Raw genomic sequence first — 12,340 nt, 5'->3', positions numbered from 1 at the left:
ACCTGTCTGCAATATGTAAGTTAGGAAGGAAGCAATGCAGAAGCATGGAAGTGCAGTGTGTTGTTGTGGGCCCCCTGGCTGGTCCCTTCAGCAATCCTGCACATCCGTCCACCAGCACCTGTGGGTGGCGGCAGGTCCTTCTCTGGGTAACTGTCCTTGGCCAAGGGAAGCCATCTTGACAGGAAATGCCCGGGAGATTACTCCACTCCAGGCACAGGCACAGCCTATAGCCAATGACTGATGGATATGGGGTCAAAAATCCCAGACTCACTGCCTCAAGATGGGACAACTCTGTGGTGCAGTTCTCCCTCAGAGCCCCCTAGAAATCAGGCTGGAGGTAGATTTCAGCTGAAACCAGAGTGTACTTGGCTTCTCCCTGTCCTATACTGCTTCCCTCAGTGTGCCTACTGACCTCTCCTGACACCCCCAATTAATCACTTATACAAGACTTCCCCTCTCAGGTCCTTCCCCTTCCAGGGGGTCCGACCTAAGACAGAGAGCTAGAAGTCAGAAAGGGAAAAGAATTTTGTTTGAGATATTCCAATGCCTTGTAGCAGCTCTTTCTTACACTTCAGTCACCTTTTCTATAATAAACTCTCACCTTATTAAAAATACTTCACATATCTCCTGTAATCACAGTTGGAAGAAGTGATGATTCCAATGGATGTGCTGCTTTAGTCAATTAAATTTCTCCCTTGCTGATGAAGGATCCATTGTTCAATTATTCACACATTCTGTGATTTATAAAACAGTGTTTATCTGCTATCAGTAATTATACATCTGCTTTATCTTCATCATCACATTATGCTTTAACTTGATTAGCTGACCATTTAATTTCTCCCTTGTTAGTGGCCTCCCTGCCTTGTGTAGAAAAGACAGATGATCAAGAAAACCAGAACGCAGAAAAAGTCAAGAAGGTGGAAGGTATGTCCATATTTCACAGAACAATGTATGAATTACAATTCCAACACAATATCTCTGTGAGAAAGACTAGCAGCAGAAAGCATATTCTTTCACCTCCCAGTAACACCCAGTTCATTTACAGGCTAACCAAGTAGAAATTCCGAACATCCGACCAGACTTGACAACTGCTGCTCAGTCTTCCTTTTACAACTGAAATCCTGGGTCTCTTAAGGGAAAAAGTGCTAAAAGCTGTCACTGATCCAAATGTGTATTGTATCTTATATCTTAAAAATATTTTGTCACAAGGGATCATGACACCAATAAGCATAGAAAATGTGACTTTACTCTCTTAAAATTCATCAGAATCCATAAAGATGAAACTTATTTTCTCTTCCCTATAAAGTTAGTGCTTAAGAGTGTACACTTTGGAGAGAGAGAGTCTTGGGTTCAAATTCCAAGTTTGCCACTTACTGGTTGAGTAAATACAGGTAAATCATTTAACCTCACTGACCCTTGCTTTCCTCATCCACTAAAATGATGATAACAATTAGATCTAGTATTTTGATCTTGTGAATATTAATTGTCATACATATAAGCATTAGTATAATAGCTGACATACAGGTTATTCAATAAATAATACCTTTGGTTATAGTTACTTTCTAAGCATGCATTTACAGTTAAATTTAGTAATATATAAACCCATTTCATAGACTTCTTTTTTTAAGTTGAGCATCAGATAGGTCAATACAAGTTCCTAAAATGTACCCAACAGCAATATACTGCACACTCCAGAGCTCTCCATTCGTGTGGAACGCAGTGGCACACCACCATTGCCATTTCTGTTGCATTGTAACCCTCACTGGATTGGGAATGGGAAGCCTTGCCTCAGTCAGTCATGCTCACGACTTAGCCTACTAGGTGTCCTTCAAAGAGACCAATCACAGTCATCATGTCTGAACCTGCCTATCCTATGACAAAGGCTCCAGATGACTTGGGTAAAAAACAAAAGCAAAGTGGTTGACATGATAAACTAATTAAACCAAGGACTTGGTCAAAACTGGATATCTGAAGTCACTAGGTTTTCAGAATTACAGAATCTTCCTTATTCTTTTTGTGGGGGTGGGGGGAGTGAGAAAGGTTCTTTTGTTTTTACTTTTAACTCATTTCAAGCCAGCTACTCTTATTCTATGTTGTTTGCAGCAGAAGGGATTAAGAAAAAAAAAAAAAAAAACTGGGCTATAATCTAATCACCCAGCAATGAGTGCTGACTATCCAGAGCGTGACTGCGGTGGCGATTATCACTGCCGCTCTCCTACAGTTATTGTGTCCATTTCTCCTCTGCTTTGTGCCCCAGGAGGGTGATGGGCCAATATCAGACTGCATTGTTAGGCTCCCTGCCCTCTAGCTTCTGGTTGAGTTTGGCCAAAGAAAGGCACTAGCGGGAAATCAGAAAGGAAGGGGGAGAATGAGATTGAGGTGTGCAGTCAGTTCCCCTTCTCCCTCCCTGGCAATCACAGGAAGTCGACTACATCCCCCGCTGAAGGCCAGAGCTTCTGAAAAGTGGCCCTCCTCGCGGAGCACCCTCCCGCCCCTCCACCTCCCGCTGGCTCCCTGGCTCCTGTGGGTGCCAACAGCCAACAACTCTGCTTTCCCCTGTGGGTCTGGGGCGGGGAGGGACTGCTCATTCCCCTCAGGGCACTGCGATGCTTTCAGGCTTTCCTCCGTCTTGCCTGCCCTTTGCACTCGTCTCTCCTAGCGTTCTCTGGGTTGAGGGTTCCACCTGTTTCTTTCTGACACTCTGACTGAATGCATGGAGTGAAAGTCGCTAGAATAAGGTCTGAGGATCTAATGTAGAACATGGTAACTAAGTGGATAATACTGTATTGTAGAACTGAAATGTGCTAAGAGTAGAAAGAATTCTAATTCTAATTAAGTATTCTCACACATGCACGCATATGCACACATATGCACACACAAAGTATATTTATTTAAAAAAAGAAAGTCCATAAAGGGTGTAATTTAATTTTCATGAGGGGAATTAATTTTAACTATATTTCTAAAAGTTTCAGATCACCATTCTCTTCCAATGTATGTGAATGCTTTTCTCACTGTCACTTCTACCAGGTAACCTTGACTCAGGAACTGAATCATGTGGCAATCCAGTCTTTATTGTTTTCACTATGGTGATAACTAATCAGTTTAAACCACTGTAGTGGATATTAATCTCAGACCAAAAAAAATCACATCTGAAAGACATTTCTCTTCTGGAAGTCAGTTTTGAGGTGAGCCCTCATTAGGCTGGAGGCAACAACGGCAGCGGTGCTGTGGTGGCCCTTCCGCCCTGCGGCTGTATGTACATTCCTAGAGCAGAGATGGGGGCGAGCTTGTTGGTTATCAGTCATTTGTCTCCACGGTTTCCCAGAGATGGCCACTGTCTTGTCCCTATGACTCCCTGAGGCCCCATTTCTCTCTGTTGTTTCCATGGCCCAATAACATGAGTTTCTGTAAGAACGTCTCTGTTCTTGTCTACCTAGACATACTTCTGGGGTCTTGCTCCCTCGGCAGGATGCAGGCAGAATTCCTGGTCCTCTCTCCTTTCCTCCATCCAACCCTGGAGCATATACGTCTAGTCTGCAGTAAGCCAGGAACCCTGCCTTTGCCAGGTCACTCTGCTTCCTTCTGAGAACCACTCTCTCCTTTCCTGGTCCTTTTTGGATGCTTGAAGCCCTCCTCTGGTCTTGACCCTTGAAAACAAAAGCCCGGAAGAATTAACAATTTCCTTTTCTGCCGTCAACCATGCTGTTGACTTCACTGAGGAAATGAAATGACTTGATATTCACGGAGCAAAAGGAGAAACAAATGAACACAAATTAAAATCTAAAAATACATCTAATTCCACTGTTGAAATTGGTTTTGAAGAGTAATTAATTTGAAGAGTAAAAAGCCGTCATGCAGTCTGTGACTTAGCCCCGAGGACCTGCATTTCAGTTTGCTTGGGTAGCCTAGCTTTTACTCTGCCATCCTAGACCACCCCAGGTAGGCCGTGGTATCTCAGCCTTGCAACTGAAACATAAAAGCTTATCAAGAGATGCAGACACCTGGATTGAACCATAGTGTTCCAGTCAATTCCATTTTCTATTCTACTAATTAATTTAAAATAATTATTCTAACACTACTTTTTTTTTTTTACTTATCATTTAAGATTTTAAAAGGAGGAAATCAAGGTCACAATTCCAAAAGCCTGATCCACTTCTCCTTGATATCAAAACCCCTACAGCCCTTTGTCAACCAAAAGGAAGTTGCTTTCCCTTCACAGAAAAGCAGGTCTTCATTGTGAGTTGATAACTAGGATAATTAACTAATTATTGGATCATTATTCAGTGCTCTAGCAGATTCAAAACAAACTTTAAACTCTCAAGGGATTGTGTCCTTTTTCCAGATCAGATTGCCTCATTTTTTAAATAACAAAAATGGTTAATTACACAGATTTTCTCAAGCAGTATTACCACAAGATTTTTAACAGTTCAGCAATTATGCACCCAGTCCTTGTTAGCCAGCAAGAAATGTTTTGGAGCATTGTTTTGTAGCAATACTAAAGTCAGACCCAGCAGACTTTGAAGAGAGCATAAAAGGGCTGCATAAGAATTCTAATATTCCAGCCCAGCAGGAGAATGTTACAGCCCCTACAGAGTCCCCTCAAGATGTGACAGGATTCCTTGCATTTCCTGCTGTAAATGCAACCTCCTCCAACCTCAAATATCCTGTAATCCTTCAAGTATCAAGAAAGCTCCTACCTTGGCCTTTTAATATGTTTGACTTAACACACATCTGCTCACTTCACTGGAGGGCCTTCCAAACCCCATCACCCTACTCCATTTCTGACCAGAAAGAACAGAATCTGAGCTGCACTTTTGTTAGGCTCAGAGCAAAATTCATCAAGAACCAACTGAATATGAACAATCACAAGAGAGCCCCAGAGATCAAAACCCTTGAGAAATAGATAAAACCTTCAACTGTCTTACAGAAAAAGCACCCCTAAGTACCACCTTCTCCTGTGGGTCATCTCAGAGCGGGTCAAGCCATGTAACGGGATTGAGTTCAATCTGCTCACCTTTATTTGTACTCAAAACAGGCAAAGCAGATACTATTTAGCACAGCTAGATAGCCAATGACCAACCAAGGAATGGGGCTGCCTATGAATGGCCTTTAAGTTTACAAATAAAAATGAATACTTAAAAAAAATTTTTTTAATCCCAAGGAAAATCTGTCCAGCAGGATCCTGTCCTTATTCAGGACCTGTTTGTCTCTCTATGTATTGTATGGCCTGTGGAATTAGAGGCTACTATCCAATGATGCTTACAAACACCATGCATTTTTGTAGATTTCTATAAAACTGATGCCTCCTTTTTTTTAATTGTTAGCTTGCCTGGAAAGACAGGATATTTTGTAGTCTCTGAAGTCTTAGAAGCAGGTCAAATTTTTTCCACTTGTTTGAGCGTATTTACTGATTTTTTAAAAAGCCTTCTAAGTATAACATTCCACAAACCCCACCGACACTGTTCTCCAAAACACCTGGCTTGTTTGTGGAAAGGAAGAAAGGGGTTTGGGGGCAGGAAGACTGAACTGAGCAAGCCCTGGCCTGTTTTCATTTGCAGAACCTGCTCCACCAGTGAACCAATAGAGGCAAGGCTCCAGAGACTTCTTGGGGCCTCAGTCTGCTTGAATAGATGTGTACTACCCAGAATCTGAATATGGAGCTTAAGAAATTGCATTTGGGGAGAAAACACCATGTGTGTCTGGGTATGTGGTGTAGATTTGATGCCCGGGTTCTTGTTTGCGGAGCCGAAGAATGAGCTTCACAAACAGTCAAGGTAGGAGAGCAAGATACAGGCTTTTATTTACAGATAAAGTGAAAGGACAGAGCTCCCGGCTCACGCCAGGAGGAGACAAGAGAGTCCATAGTGGTGCGTTGTCTAGGGGGTTTTACAGGCAGTTGAGGATTTTTCGAGAACATGAAAAAATTTAGGGGTGGGGACTTGTTAAGTGGTCCCTGAATATTAAAAATTAACTTAACTGTAAGGAATTTCCTGCCTTGATTTCTCTCTGGGACACCGGGGCCTTGGTCTGGGAGCATATCAAAAGGCTGCCTGCCCAGCCCCCAAGGTGGGCCGAGGTATTGTCTACTTGCTAAAAAATCTTGCCTCTTGAACTTCCTGGGTGTTAAAATGCAATCTTATCTTCAAGATGGAATTCTTCCTGCCTTTAACCATGCTGTCTACAGCTGGGTCTGCATGCTAAGATAGTTGCTCAGTTTGCAAAATCACCTTGTCAGATCTGAAGGAGGAAAGACAGCACATAGGCCTGGGCCTTTTAGCATGCTAAAGTGAACCTTACACATGGTTACAAATGATTAGCATAATAAAACATGTGCGACTCTTCTTTATCTGGGGAACATTAACTGATCTCACTGAAGAATGATTCTAGAGCTCAATGTTTAACATAGAGTTTTAGCAGGGGGGTTTCCTTGCATGTAGTTACATTGCTCTGACTGCAAATATCTCACCCTGCCCCCTCCAGAGGCTCTCACCCTACTCTGACTGCATCTATGGTCCCTGTCTCAGATTGACAGAGAAACCAAGGCAGGCATGTGGCTGATTTTACAGAGCATATCTGGAGGCTATAAATCACTAGCTTTACATGCTACTTAGACTATCTGTACAGAGGGAATGCAAGCATCATTACAATATTAGAACCATCTCCCCTTGCAGGATATTTTTACACCTAGCTTATTGAATTAATTATATATAAATCATCTTTTATGTATTTTCTTTTAGTTGTTTGACTTACCATGTTCGCAAAATTCCTGTTATTTGTATATATTGAGGTACTTTTTGAAAGCACAACACAACTGAAATTTTCTTAGAATAAATTTTTAAATGTCTAACACAGAATACATATGCAAGACTTAATAGTTTTCCTGCCTCACAGGAAAAACAGAGGAAATTAAAGGAAAACTAGGTCTATTTATATTAACAATAATATTCCCTCCACAGTAACTTTAGTGAGAAATGTGAACACCCTTATGAAGAAAACTTACAAAACTTTATTAAGAAAAAATGTCAACTAGATTAAAATATATAGCATGTAACTGGATGGAAAGAATGACTATCCTAACAAGGTCAATTTTTGCCAAATTAATGTGAAGGTTTAATGCAATTCTAATCAAAATATCAATTTATTTTTTATAAACTGATAAAGAGATCTTAAAGTTCATCTCAGAAAAAAAGACAGTAGGTAAAAAGAACTAAGAGCTGAAAATAAAGGGTAATGTACACCAGTAGGAGTTAAAACAGAAAACAAAAAATAATTATGTCATTATCGTAACAATATAAAAAATAAGATAGAAGTGCATACATGCCAGACACTGATCTAACCAATTACACATTTTTTAATGCAAAGTTAATATATGATGAAGTGATGAAAGGCACTGGGACATCTGGTTTAGTCACTTGCCATCTGTCACTAGTGGTCACCCAGTCTTTTTCATGTTCTCCCTATATTTGATAATTTCTTAGGTCGTGAAGTCTGCTTCCCCAGTCAGACGCAGCCACCTCACACTTGCCCTCAAGAGTAAGTGAGGTAACCAGTTCTAAGTGTGGCCTGGCCTCAATTTTGTGGACCCAAGTGGCAGTAGAGGCAGCTGGCAGATTCCTCACCTGGCCAGTCCTGGGCCACAGCTCTGGGCATTACTGCTGGAAGTTACTCTGTGATCCATCGAAAACCCTCAGAATAATGTGTCTGCTTAAGCTAGCCAGAGTGGATTCTGTTTTTTACAGCTAAGGTACTGATAAAAATTGGTTATCAACTTTTAAAAAAAGCTATTTAAATCCTTGCCTCACACCACACACATTAAAGCAAATCTCACACAGGTCAAGGAATAAATTTGTTTTTTAAATGAGACCATTTTAAATATACAGAAAATAAACAGATCAACTTTGGATGGAAAAAGACTGTTCAAGGAAGGAAACTACAAAAGTAAACAAGGAAATGATAAATGTATTTTAACTTTTAAAATATTACATTTCTCTACTGCCAAGGATGGGGAGGAACAAAGGCTAATATATATGTGTTTGTTTGCTTATTAATGTATTTTTATAAAACTCACTGGTAATTTTTAAAATGTAGTAAAAATAAGAAATTTTTTCTTACCAAATTAGCAAAGATTTTATTAGTACTAATAATACTCAATTCCAATGAAAACTTACTCAATTGGTAAGAAGGTATATTGGTAAAAACTTTCTGGAACACAATTTCACAATACGTATAATTAGGGGTCTAAAATATTTATGCTGTGCATGAAGCTAGTACTTTTACTTCTAGTAATCCAAGGATATAAATTATTTACATTTCTGTATTAGTTGTATAAGCAGAAAAATAAAGGTATTTTGCAAAGGTATACTAAATAAAGTTTCAATGGCAAAAGAGGCTACAAGGAGATATCCCAGCAAGACTCTTTTAACATGATAATGCCCAACCCAGACATTTAGAATTAGATATATATGAGTGGAAGTAAAGAAGGCTATATTCAGTCTCCATGTCAGAAAGTTGTAATAAAAGCAAGGTAACTGTCCTTCAGGCATGTGAGGAGAAAAATCAGCAGAGGGAACCATATTCTCTCTGGGAAGCAGGAGAGAAGGCAGGCAGGGGACTCGCGTGATCCTGTAACCCAGCTACCCACAGGGAAGGTTTTAAGGTACTCTGAGGATTTCCTTCAGACTTGGGCTAAGAAGCGTACTTAACTCACACTGTCCTGAATACCACAGGTAAACAGAGAAGACAACATTAAGAAAAGGTTTTATCTTTCTTAGGAGAGCAGTTTTAATAACCCTAAAGTTATTATTTCCCAGCTAGAACCAAGACAACCCTTCCCTGGAAGCTCACAGCAGAGAAGAACAGGGAACAAACTGGAGCTTGAGGGTCAGAAAGACCACAGGTGTGTCCGTGTGAAGCCAGCAGCAGACCAGGCCGGGCAGGTCATGGGCATCCGGGACTCAAGAGCCAGCTCAGCCCAGTGGATCAGGAAGGTGAGAAAACCAGTGTGAACTCTTGTCCAAATTAAAACTGGGGACACATAATCCAGCAGCTCCCACTGTACTTACAGAGACTGCAAGACAGAACATTTAACACTGGAACTATTCCAGAAGGTCCAGTCATGTGGTCTTTGTGCAACTGATATCCTTTCCATGGTTACAAAATGGAGCCGTAATCAGGCCCATCCTTCTAGGGTGAATCCAGATATTTCATACCGCTCAGAAGCTGCTAGCATACAGCCTTTTCATTTCATTCAGCTATAACCAGCTAGAGAGTAAGATCCAAAAGTTAGTATAAACTAAACAAGTTATAGAAGCAAAAACAAGACATAACTCTGGATACAGTGAATCCAAAAACTAGGGTAAATATAGAATAATGGCCCTTTACCTGAGTTTTCATTAACAGTGCTGACACTGTTAATGTGAAACTTACTCATTTCAAGAACTGGATACATGAATTTTGGATAATTCTCTAGAGACATTTAGTGAATTATTATTTCCCATTTATAACTCTCTCCTCCTTTTAGCATCTCCTTATTTAAAAAATGACAGCCATCTGGGTCAACCATTTTCAAGATGCCACAAAATATCAGCAGAAGACAGATAACGCTAAGAGTACATGGTTGAAAGATGCAAATAACAGAGGTAGGATGAGGTGAGGCTGGAAGATGGGCCCACAGAGTAGCAGACCCTGCAGTTTGAAACTGCTCTGTGCAGAGAAGGGATGCGCAGAGTCCTTCTCTCCAACCACACCCATGTGAACGGGAATTGACATCAGTCACATCTCTAAGACCCTGTGAAGGCATACAGCACAGGTTCAGGGAAGCCTGTAGGGATTTTTTTTCCCCCCGGAAAGTCTGGGAGTTCTAAGTTTTCCAATTTTGAATCTATCTGAAACTAGAGACATAGTATACAACTACTAACTTTTAAAGGGAGTCACTATGCCTACAACGATGACAAATCACAGAGGCGACCTGAGAGCACGGTCTCGTCCAAGGACGGCAGCAGTGCACAGGGGACCCTCTCCTGACAAAACAGAGCAACTTGGGATTCTTTCAAGACAGACCCAACCATGATTCAAAAATGCCCGAATGTGGCCTATGGTTTATTTTAACTAGGAAACAATCAGCCATTATATTCTTTGTGACTGCCCAAGGAAAAGATTATAGGGTTTAATTGAAGGCATATCCTATACATCTTTAAAAACCCATTTTACTATTATATATGAACATATGAAACAGAAATCTATCCCATGTATACCTAATAGAATCAATTATTTCTTCAGTTAATGCAGAAATGGGCTCAGGTCAGGCCTTTCACCTAACAGGAAGGAGAAAAGTCCTTCCTTCAAGTGTAATCCTCATGCAAGGAGGATGTATTTAAGAGACAGACGTCTTTTGGGCAAGTGCAGGGCTGAACACCTGACCATCAAGATCTCTGTCCCTCCACACTAACACTTCCTCCTGACTCTGCCATACTCGTTCTCAGCAAGTTATTCCCATTCCTGCTCCCCTCCCCAGGACCAGGGCTGTAGATGTGGAGACTGGCCCTCAGCACAACCAAAACAAAACCAGAGCTCTGGTGTGAGGGAGACTCTTCTTGTTTGCAAGGCCCTTCTTGGTGTAGATGCCACCTAGGCCTGTGTTCTGCCCATGAGGCCCATTCATTCAGCTCCTGCAAACCAATTCTCTAGACTCTTTGTCACTCTCAGCCTTCCTCCAGGGCATCTGTGTTATGTGTGTGTTAACGAGTCCTCTAGCACTCTCGAGTCCACCCTTTCCTTCTACCCACACTCCCTGCAGCAACTCCAACAGCCCTGGAAGCTCCCAGACCAGCCACACCCCCGAGTCATCAGGACAGGGACAAGGACATCAGCCCCTCACCTCCACTTGCATCTGATGGAAGCCAGAATTAAGTTAGTTTTATGTGCCAATGTGCCCAGCAAGCTTCTGTGTGAACCATAACCTCCCCCACCTATCATCATGTGGAGCTCTCCAGAGAGCAGGGTTTGCGCCTCAGTTTCCCTGGTTAGCACTCCCGTTGCTCTTCAGTACTATAGCCAGTCCCGCCATCACCTGGGCCTGAGAGCCCATGTGGTTCTGAGTGGCCTTGTCCCTGTGGGATGAATCTGGCTGCCTCTAAGCAGAGATACAAGTAAGCGAATTGCATGTCACTGAATAACTGCCACCTGGCTGGGTTTGCATACATGCCCGTCAGTTTCTGTCTTGCCTCCAGCCTATCCACTCTCTGCCCTTCTATGCCTTGTTCTGTACCCTAGGAGGCCAACCTTACTGACTTCTTCCCTGTTGTTTACAGATTAGGTTTGACCAGTGGGAGGCATCAGGAGGAGATGGGAGAGAAGGACAAGTCAGAGTGTTTCTTCTCTATGCTCGCTGCCATGGTCTGAAAGCTTGTGCTCCCCCCAAATTCACATGTTGAAATCCTAATGGCCAATGTGATGGTGTTAGGAGGTGGGGCCTTTGGTCCTGAGAGTGCGGCCTCCATGAATGGGGTTGACGCTCCTGACCCTTGGAAGAGAGCTCTCCAGTCCTTCCACCATGTGAAGACACAAGTTTGCCACTCTGAAGAGAGCCCTCCCCGGACCACGCTGGCACCCTGATCTCTGACTTTCAGCCTCCATAACTATGAGAAATACATTTGTTGTTTATAAGCCCCTCCATCTGTGGTACTTTGTTACAGCAGCTTGAATAGACAGACACCCTCAATGGTCAGCGTCCTCTGTGATCACAGCCCTGGCCAGGCAGCCCCTCCCCGACAGCTTCCTGTCTCACTGGGCTGCTGCAACATCATCCCCCAGCCTTGCTTCCAGGTGTTTCTAGTCCCTGTCCCCACCAGTCTAGGTCTTCCTTTCATCATATTCCCTTGAACCATTTAAACTGGATTATGTTTTTTACAAAGTTCCCAACTCTTACCTACCACCATATCCTTCCTGTCACCCCACCACACCTGCCATATTCCCCACCTCCTACCCAAGTCAACTCTGACCCACAGACAGGGCACTCCCAGATGCTGTATCCCACCAGCATGCCAGCCATGCCCATACCCTGTGTGCTAGGCTCTGCTCTATCCAGGACACCATCCTGAGGGCTCTTCACACTCCAAATATACAAGCAAGATATCCATGACTTCACTCTCTACCTGGACCATTGCTGACCTGTAACTTTCTCAATGTACCATTCGTGCGCACCATAGTTCTGACCCACCTTGCGCTGTCCGTCAGTACAGTGGATATACCTCACTCTGGGCTCTTGCCCTTGTAGTGAAGCCCACCTCTACCCTGACTACCAGCTTCCAAGCACTACTCAGGGTCTGGACTACCCCCATAT

At 42.5% G+C, this 12,340-nt stretch overlaps 1 protein-coding gene across 3 annotated transcripts in view; it reads right to left on the bottom strand.

Annotated features, from left to right (window-relative positions):
* Nucleotides 1-12,340, bottom strand: part of DMRT2 (doublesex and mab-3 related transcription factor 2) — a 702,116-nt gene that overhangs the window by 557,517 nt on the left and 132,259 nt on the right. The window lies entirely within an intron of this gene.

This window comes from Manis pentadactyla, chromosome 3 (assembly GCF_030020395.1).
Source record: "Manis pentadactyla isolate mManPen7 chromosome 3, mManPen7.hap1, whole genome shotgun sequence".
NCBI lineage: Eukaryota > Metazoa > Chordata > Mammalia > Pholidota > Manidae > Manis > Manis pentadactyla.
The sequence above is the reverse complement of the archived record's forward strand: the minus strand, read 5'-3'. Positions and strand labels throughout refer to the sequence as shown.